Here is a 10,157-nt window from a genome sequence, read left to right as displayed (position 1 = left end):
ATAAGCGAGGGGAAAAAATAAAGAAATAAACTGTTATTTAGAAATTAAAGGATGAAAAAGAAGGAAAGAGAGAAGATTAAAAAGAATGAGTAATGATTAACAATCACAAATCTTTTGCAGAGAGTGGTGAAGGTGGCTAAATGGCGAAAAGAGCGCTCTCCCTCTTTTTTGCTTTCAAAACTCAACCAGCAACTATTACAAATATTTAAAAAATATTAACTAGAGTATAAACAAGAGTTAACAGCCATTCCAATAACAAGAGTCAACAGCCATTCTACTAAAATTGTTCAAAAATAAATATAAACAAAAGAAAGTCCAAGACAGCCAGCCTAAAAGAAGCAGAAGGAATAAAATGAAACAAGGACTACAACATGTTAATCAAATCTAAGTGTAAGGACATGTTAATCAAATAATGAGCTGCACTACATGTTTGATGTTGATGACCTGAGACTGAAATGAAACAAGGACTACAGCACACACTAATGTGTCTAAGTGCTTCTTTTCACTGCTATTTTAGGGCTTTAATTAAATATTGAACAGAGCTAATGCAAAAACATTGAACAGAGCAACGGCAACAGAGCTAAATAACTAAAGAGATTACTCATTTATAGCTTTGCTTAAAAGAACCAAAAAAGAACCAAAGAGGCAAATAGAGAAATTGAGATTGGAGCAGTTTTTTCTGAGATCTGAGATCTGAGATCGGAGATCAGAGAAACACCTTAATAGAAGTAAGTAATAGAAGATCTGAGTTCAGAGAGAGACACACGTTAATAGAAGTAAGCGAAAGAAGACCTGAGATCGTCGTCAATCACCCCCGCACCAACGTCAATCCAATGCTTCAACAGAAGACCCAAAAATCCCTAACAGAGCTGCAGAGAAATAAAAACCCCCAAAAATCAGCACCAAAAGCAATTTTCAAATCCTAACCCAAACAAAAACAAAGAAATCGGTGCCTTCTGGAATCGAAATGCTGATGTCAGTAGCCACCAGAGCCTTGCCTCTCGCCGGAATTTTGTGCAAAAATAAAACAGCATCAGTTTCGATTTTGGCTTCTTTATGTACGAAAACAGCATTTCGGTTTCGGTTTCAGTTTAACTTGAGAGGGAGAGGTACCTGGAGAGATCGTAACCGGCGGAGAGAGGAGAAGCCCTAGAAGGAAGAAGGCATTGTCGGAGAGCTTCTTTACACTGAGGAAATGAGAGTGTTGTATGTTCAGAGAGGATAGAAGCCCTAGCTAGAAGGAAGAACGGCGTTGAATGAGTCAGGGATTGTAATTTTTTTCTTTTTATATGCGTGTGAAAATGGCGGTTCAAAACCGCCATAATCACCAGAACCGCCAAAATATATAAAGCCAATTACGGCAGCAGAAAAAATTGCCATAATGACTCGATAATATGGCGGTTCTTTAAAACCGCCTTAATCTCCATGCCATTTTAACCCTTTTTTTTTGTAGTGTGTGTGCTTAGTTTTTCTCTCCGCATAACTTGTTCCTTTTGATCCTCTTAGAGGTTTATGGAGAGACAGGACTTTGTTTATGTAAATTTGGGTTTTGAATATGTGTATATGTGTATATATTCTCCGGCCAGTCTCGACTTCGCGGGCTGAGTTAGGAGCTTTTTATTTTGTATCTTTACTCCTCTACTCTTACTTTTGTTATCTTATGCTTGATAGTTATAATTTTCTTAGCACGCAAGTTAACTCGTTAATTGAGCGTTGCGCTTTTATAATTTTTCTGTTTTTATATGTAAATATTTTATTTTAGATGTCGTAATACCACACCACCTCTACTTTATGGCTTAAGCGTAAAGCTAAGTGTGGTAGGGTGTTACAAAACACACAAATCTTTTAAGAGAAACATTGTAAGAAAATACATAATTTTATGACGATAAACACGAAATTCAATAGTTTATGTGTTGTTCAAGCTACATTTTTGTATTATCCAACTAATGTTTATATGCTTTTTCATTTGATTTTTTTATTTGTGTTATTCAATTAAAAAAGCGCCATCATTCAAAATAATTTTTAAGTATTATTTTTCTATGGCATTCAATTAAAAATATGTATAATTTAAAATAATTTATGTGTTATATTTCTGTATAATTTAATTTCAAAACTTATTTGCTTGAATGAATTCCTCAATTAATAGCAAATTTCAATGGAACAAAAAAATGACAAAAAAGGAACATTTGATTATTTGAATGAAAAAAGAGATAGAATTTGAGAATAAGAAACAGGAGAAAAAATAGAGTACGTATTCAGTATTTTAGTTTTGTTTTTGTTTCTTTTCCTAGCTTATAATAAGTTCTATTTTTTAGTGTTTTTTTTTTGTTTAATTACTGTGTTGGTCCCTATAGTTTCGTGAAATTTTCAATTAGGTCCTTATACTTTTTTTCTTTTTAATTGGGTCCCTGCACTAAATTTTTTTCTTCAATTAAGTCCCTCTTAATAGTAATTGGCTTAACTTTATAGGGACCTAACTAAAAAAAAAGAATTGGTATAGGGACCTAAATAAAAGAAAAAAAAAAGTGTAGGAACCTAATTAAAAAAAATTTTGGTGCAAGGACTCAATTAAAAGAAAAAAAGTATATGGACTTAATTGAAAATTTTGCGAAACTATGGGGACCAATAGAATAATTAAACCTGTTTTTTTTTTAAATGGATACGAAAAATCATATTCTTATTTTTAAAAAATTTGGTGGAATTTGGTTAAGAAAATCATTTGGTCATGTAGTAGTTTTGTGAAAATATATTAGTCATTGTAGCAACGCACTACAACATTTTTAAGCTATTGCAACATATACAGTAAACAACACTTAAAAAGTATTGTCTAAACTTATCAAAAGCAACATTTAATGTTTGTTGCAATGAAATAATGTTATGGCAACATTTTTGTAATCAACACGTTATAAGCGTTATCTTTCATCAATTCAAGAACATGTAAAAAACGTTACTTCAACAAATTACACTTGCAACACTTATAATATTCACATATTACACTTTATGGGAGTTACTTTAAAATCTTTCATAAACTTCTCATCATAAGTGTTGTCTAAAACATGTAAATGTATTTTTCACTTAAATTTTAACCTTCTCTCCAAATATAACAATAGAAATTACTCTTTCCCTCCTTAGTTAAGAAAATAAAAAAGTAAATGATTGAAGTTGGATGTTACAATACTCCTTTGATGTTTGGAGTTTTAAAACTCCATATAATTTTAACCAAAAAAAACACTATTAAAATTTAAAATTCAATTTACTTTGCGTTGATTTAGGTTAACATTTAATGCATATTGAAGAAATCAATAAACAATTAATACATTTTTTCTGAAAAACTACAAACATATTAATACAACTTATAAAATATATTTTTAATAAATAATAATTATAATTATTATAAGAAATTTAATATGCTCTATTAGTATATAAGTTATTTAATTAGTTAATAAAATCTAATTAATTAATAATTTTATATTTTATTTATTCTAATTATTTATTTAAAATTATAATTTATTTCATAAAGTTTATTTAATATACTATCTTCTTTTGTTCATTGAAAATAATGAGTTTGTTCACTGACAAACTTATTCCTATTTCTGTACAATTTGAATCGTATTCATATATTTTTATTTTTTTTATTAATCTAATTTTATTCACATATTTGAATTTTAAATTTTTAAAATTTTTTATTTAAAATTTAGATAGATATAATTTAAATTAATAATTTAATTTAATAAAAATAAACGTATTCGTATTATTTTTATTATCTTAAGCAAAAAATATCTCTAACTATATTTTTTAAGTAAAATTTATTAATCTTTTTAGATATTATATGTACTTATATATATACTCTAATATTATTAATTTGAAAGATTACATATATCTATCTCTTTTGTTGAGATATTTAAAAATCATGTTTAACCGCTTTAAAAAGATAATACGAGAACGTTTATTTAAAATAAGATGAATATATTTATTTAAAATTTAAAAATTTTAAATAAATTTATTTGTATTAATTTTAAAATAAATAAAAAATTTAACCCAAATAGAATTTAATGCTGATTCTTTTCTCTTTCCTTAATAATTAAATGATGATTCTTCTCTCTCTTCTTAATTAAGGAGCACTAAAATTTTAAATAAGTTTTTTCTCTTACTTTTACCTTAACTTTTGTTTAACTCTTTAAAAAGAGTTTTAATACTCCAAACCTTCCAGGAGTATTGAATCAGGAACAGTGAATACATTAGCTTTCATTCATTCATCATTTTTGTGTTTATAACATATCAATTAGAAACAAAATTCTATGAGGAACCCTAATAACCCCAACCCCAACCCTATCATCATCTTTTGAATTTTCCTAAATCGATGATGCTATTTACGGTTCCTTCTCTACTCGTGCTGAATCATTCCCTCTCTCTTCGCGCTCCTCTATACAACAACCTCTCTACTCGCGGTTCGTGGTGTGTGTTCTTTCAATTGATGACTCCGTTGTTGAATCTCCGATGCCAGTGGGTGAAAGAGCTCAACGGCGAGTCCGATTTAGAAGCGTAGTCTCACCGGACAGTTACATCTCCATATGCGGCTTCAGTTTTCTTCTCTCCGGTACTTTGCGATTCTCTCTCTCTCTCTCTCACACACACACTTACACTCCTCTCTCCTCTTTGTGTTGTCGTTTAATGCGTTTATGGATGCTAACGTGATGTCGTTTTGAGGCAGAGAAAATGTGATGCTGTTTACACGCACACTTACACTCCTTTTTCCGCCGTGTCTTGACGGTTGTGGTTAATTTCTTCTTCACTCACAGCATTGTCAATCTCAAAACTGAGGTCCTTGTTACTTACAGATTTCTGGTTATATTTAAATTGAAATTCAGTAAAACTTATGCATAGTAGTATGATTAACGAAAAAGAGAGGATAATAAAAACCAGAGGTGCTGGCTCTGAACTACAATGCACTGAATTATTAGTTAGAAATACTTTTTTAAGGTCAATTTGTATTGCCTTGTAACAGGAATTTCACTAATGAATTTTTATTTTTTCCAAGGGACTTAGAAACCAGCATTTATAGAAAGAGAGAGGGAATATCGATTTTTGGCTGTGAGTAGCTTTTTTTTTTTCTTATTTAATCTGGTGACAAAATCCAACTTGTAAACTGTTCAATTATAATTTGATATAATTTGTCCTCTTCAGGTCTTTCCTGAATCACTAGATGAGGAGCTCTTTGTCAATTCAGCAGTATGTGACTCAAACATTAAATTTTAGTAATCTTTTATTATCTTAAGTAACAATGGTTGTTATTTATAATGCTAAAATTAAATATTCGATGCTAATATTTTATTTATGGTTTTGATGAGAAGTTACTGCTTAATTATTTCTAGTCTTATAAAATTACTGCAGTGTTTTATTGTTATAATATATTCTTGTGGTAGAAATAGATAGCCAACCAGCAGAAGCCTTCACAAAATTATGTGAATTTTTGGCTTGTTATTCAATTATTATTGGTGAAATTTCAATTTGGGGAATTTAACATTGGATTCATCTCAGTATTAAAATTCAATTCTAGAGTTGAACACAAATGAAAAAGAGTTGCAGACCTAGAAAATCCTTAAACGTGGCAAAAAATTGTTGAAGTTTCAAATTAGGAACTCATCTCGTAGAAATAGCTCAAATCAAAAGAATTCAATGTCTTAAGAAATATTCCAAATGAGAACCTGCACAATTTGCTTTAATTATTTTTAAGGTTTGTGCACAGTGCACAAGTTCAAAAGTAAAATCAAAGAAAGAATAAACATGGGAATATATATAATTGGTGTTGTTAGCTATATTCTCTATCTCTGTTTCATGAGTTAATGACTTCATTAGTTCCTAATATAAGTATGTAAGAAGTGAATTAGTGGCTTAAAAGTGAATATTTATAATTGATACTAAGATTCTTTTTTCACCAAATAAGTATAGAGAGTTAATTTATTATTGTAAATTTATCTTAATTTCTGGAAGATTTAAGATTCAAAATTAAAATTTAAAATTTAGGATTAAAAGTTGATTAATACTAATTAAAAAAGTTGGCTCCCATACTAACTTAAATTTTTAGGTTTTAATGCTCTTCCTAATTTCTAGTATAAGCATTGTTTTACTTCACTAGTGTTACCCTAGGGTACTCTAAGACAAAGACAGAAAATTCGAATTGTCTTTTTCTTGGTATGTTTCCTTCAAAATATATGATTATTATCAATGCTTCTTACACACAGGCAATCAAGGCAATTGATTAAGTTAATTAATAATGTGTTTGTGGTTCAAACTCGAGCTTTTGTGTTTCTTTTCATGCATAACACTTCCAGTGCTAATGCATTATGGAACTTTTTGTCTGGCATTTTATTTTTGGGGGATCATTTGGTGTGCTTTATAATCTTGGACCATATTTTGATTAGTCTCAAACTTTTACAAAGAATCAATACAACATCTGCTTCAGTTTGGTGCATTTCCATAACTCTTGAATTGGGGAACGCTAGGGGGACTTCTCTAGTCTTTTATGCTTTTAAGATTAAGAAGCTCCCTACTCACTTACATATTGCATCATATAATGGCTTGAGGAACCTAGGGAAGACGTTGAAATTTGAAAATAAGGTAATATTAATAATATGCATCTTATATATATCAGAAGATTAATGATAATTGGCAAGTCTTTCAATTATTGAGACCTTGTTATTATCTTTGCCTAAGTGTTCTGATTTCTTTACTTTCAGCTGAATTATGATTAACACATGACCATGACTCAAAATCTATTTGGTTACCCACCAAGTGTTTGCCAAAAGTCCTCTATGAACAGAGGAAAACAAAAGTGCTTTATTATTAACTTCCATCTATTTGACTCAAATTATCTCCCTTAGAGTCCTCCATGAACAGAGGAAAACAAAGGTGCTGAAGAGGAAGCCAAAAGCTATGTTAAAATTCCTGACCTTCTCATTCCTTTAGAGTCCTGCCATAGTTCAAAGAATAATCCTTTTTCTTTCTTTTTTTCATTTTCCCAGAACATGCAAATGCAAGTTATTGATGAAATGTTGCAATCTTTTATACCTCTCAGACCTCGCTCTAAGCCTAAGATAGCCCTTTCCTTCTGCTAACTTATACCCTCCAAAGTTCTCATCCGCTCCCAATTGCACTTGCTGTCCTACAACGGACTCTGCGTTCTGGCTGCTTTCCAGTTCCTCAGACACATGTTCTCCTCACTTCTGCTTGGTTGGTGTTTTCCAATTCTCTTTAATACTGACGATATTTAATTTTCCTTTTCATGATTCCATTTCTTCAGAGAGAATAACTATGGAATCCAATTTGTGTTTTATTTTATCTATGTAAACTTACAAATTGCCTTCGCATTTCTGGTAGCTGCCCTGTTTTTGAATGTTAAGACTGCTACAGGTTTGATCAAATTCGTTTCTGAAATTGTAGAGTCTATAATTATTTATACATGCTTTCAAAATTTAATTTCTTTTATTCATATCTGATTAATGGCCTGTGTTTTTCATAATTGCAGTTACAGCATATATAGTTGTCTTTGGAACTAGACTGGTAGCTGCATTTCTTTTCCCAGATTTGATGAAGAATGATCTATTTTCAAGTAAGTTAAATGGCTGAAAATCAGGATATTGTAGTAAAGAATCTTTCTTTGACTGGCAAATTGGGATGCTGTAGCTAATTTATCTTTGACGTTGATAAACATGGTTGATTAGTAACAGCAATAACAATTTTCATTAGAGTTACTGGCTTACCTTTCTTTTCTCATGAATAAATCTTACTAATGGTGAAAAATGTTGTTCAATGGTTAGACTTAGATACCCTGCTTTGGATCTAATCCTGTGGGAACAAGGAAATTTTGGTTTCCCAATATAGATATTCTTCTCCATTTTTGTCATGTTGTTAGCTCATTAACAATGTGATCTTCCTATGAATTGTAAATATGGATGAAAAGTATGAGCTATAGGCTTATAGTTTGTAATAAGTATGAAATTATTCAGTGGCTCTTTGATCTCAGCAATCCATTCTCACTTTGTTTCACAAAAAAGTGGGATCTTCTACTATGATTACTCGAGATTTATGAATCACCTATGAAAACCACTGGGGGAGTGTTGGTTAATAAGAGCACCCTTTTAATAGATCTCTTATGGTTTTAGACAAACTCAAGTTTTCAAAATGAAGCCTAATAGTAAAGCAAAGCCTCAAGCATTATTGCCTCAAAGTCTCTTTGGATTCTTGCCAAAAGCGGTGCCATTCCCACCTTCAGCTCCTTCAAGGAACCACAATGACATTGAATTACATAGCTCGTTACTTGGGAAAGGGAAACCATAGTGCGTGGGGTTTATTTCTTTGGAAAATGTTTGCAAGTTTTGGTTCATTTTCTTTCTATTCTCCTTTGTCTTCCAATATATCAGCTCGCAAACACATATCCTCAGATTTAAAGCCAATGCATGTATATGGTGTCTTTGAGAGATGCCTTGAGACCACAATTTAATTTGTAGGTAGCTAGCTTCACCTATGTGATAAAATCTTTTTGTATGTACATGAAATTAAGATTCAGCTTGCAACTCATCATAATGTTAATGCAAATACACGTTTTTGTTTGTACAGTTTTTTTTTTTTTTTAAATGATGAAACTTTATTATATAATATCATCATGTATTCAAGTGAGAAGAATTAAATATATAATGAAAAAATTGAAAGAAAAATAATTTAACATGATAAGATCTAAACTCTATAGTTTCTCACATTATTATAGTTGAAATGAGTCGACGGAATCCTTTCGTCCTATAGCTTGGGCACATTAGAAGGAATTTTTTAGACCTATTTATTGCTTTTATATCTATAGTATTTAATATCATAAAGAAATTTTTATTATAATTTTTCAGTTTTAATGATAAGTTACTTATTTTTTGTTGTGTATTATTTGCAGATTTAGCATATGGGACAAATCAAGCATGGATATAAAATATGCAAGTAGATTGACATCTTTTTGATAAATATTAATTACTATTTTGTTATGACAATTATTGTTAGACAAGAATTTTATTATTTTGTTGAGAATTATTGATGAACATTTATTTGAAATACTAATTGAATTTTTTAATATCTATTTTAATTAGAATTTTATTATTAGTTATTTTGTCTCTTTTATAATTTTTTTCTATTGTGCACAAATTTATTTATTAATTAAAATAATTACACATGTATGAATAAAAAAATTTATTGTAAATTTTATTTTTTTATATTTTTATTTTTATCAAAAAGGCAACCCTTTTATTAGTTGCATATTTTGAATATTAGACAACACTTGTATGATTGCATATCCAAAAGAAAAAGCAACACTTGTATAGGTTGTATATCCAAAAGAAAAGGCAATACTTTAAAGGGTTGCATATTCAAAACTAATAGGCAACACTTCAAAGGATTGCAAATTCCAACTTATAAGCAACACGTAAAAGAGTTACATTTTATTGCAAATAGACAACACTTTTTAGTGGTGACCAAAATACGAGAGAAGAGACAACACTGCAAAAATGTTATCTAAAATACACCTTTGAAGTGTTATTTTTTTTCAACCAAAGGCAACACTTACCAAGTGTTGCTCTCAAAAGCGTTGCTTTTGAAACAAAAAAGTGTTGCCTTGATCTAAGGCAACGGCTGCATATGCAACGCCGCCCAAAAATGTTGCCTTAAGTCCAAAAGTGTTGCTATAGATCAAAAGCAACCTTTTGTCAGCCTTTAGGCAACACTTTTTAAATGTTGCCTCAACCTAAAAATGTTGTAGTGACGGTTAACTCATGTAATATTAATGGCTGCATACATCTCTGGTCGAGATTTTGAATTCTACTAGTGTTGCATGCCCATGTGGTACGCACCAAAATACCTAAATATAATATAATGTACATGAAACATTATATACATTCAACATCCTTATGAAAAATTTTTTTGCAGCGGCTCTTTATAACACTAACTTCATCCTCCCTATTATGTTTATCATCCTTTAGTGTTTTACAAAGAAGAAAAGTTATGTTTATTTGAAGCACTGATCTCCATAAGTTTGGATCAATATGCACTTTGAGAGGGATTAAGGGAAAATGGGAGAGAGAATTTAATTCAAAGCCTCTGCAGAAAACAAAATTCTTCAATAC

The 10,157-nt window shown here is 30.3% G+C and overlaps 1 long non-coding RNA gene across 3 annotated transcripts; it reads left to right on the top strand.

Moving 5' to 3' along the window:
- Window positions 1-4,205: 4,205 nt before the first annotated feature.
- Window positions 4,206-9,112, top strand: LOC107625726 (uncharacterized). Of its 3 annotated transcripts, none has more exons than XR_015904849.1 (5): window positions 4,206-4,597; window positions 4,712-4,821; window positions 5,047-5,091; window positions 5,185-7,609; window positions 8,939-9,112. It is a non-coding gene; the product is annotated as an uncharacterized LOC107625726 (long non-coding RNA). The 3 variants fall into 3 exon arrangements; XR_015904850.1 differs by having other exon boundaries at window positions 5,039-5,091; XR_015904848.1 differs by having other exon boundaries at window positions 4,712-5,091.
- The last annotated feature ends 1,045 nt before the right edge of the window (window positions 9,113-10,157 follow it).

The sequence above is a fragment of the Arachis ipaensis genome, chromosome B2 (genome assembly GCF_059453495.1).
Source record: "Arachis ipaensis isolate K30076 ecotype BB chromosome B2, ASM5945349v1, whole genome shotgun sequence".
Classification (NCBI taxonomy): domain Eukaryota; kingdom Viridiplantae; phylum Streptophyta; class Magnoliopsida; order Fabales; family Fabaceae; genus Arachis; species Arachis ipaensis.
Note: the sequence above shows the minus strand (reverse complement) of the source record. Positions and strands in the feature narration are given on the sequence as shown.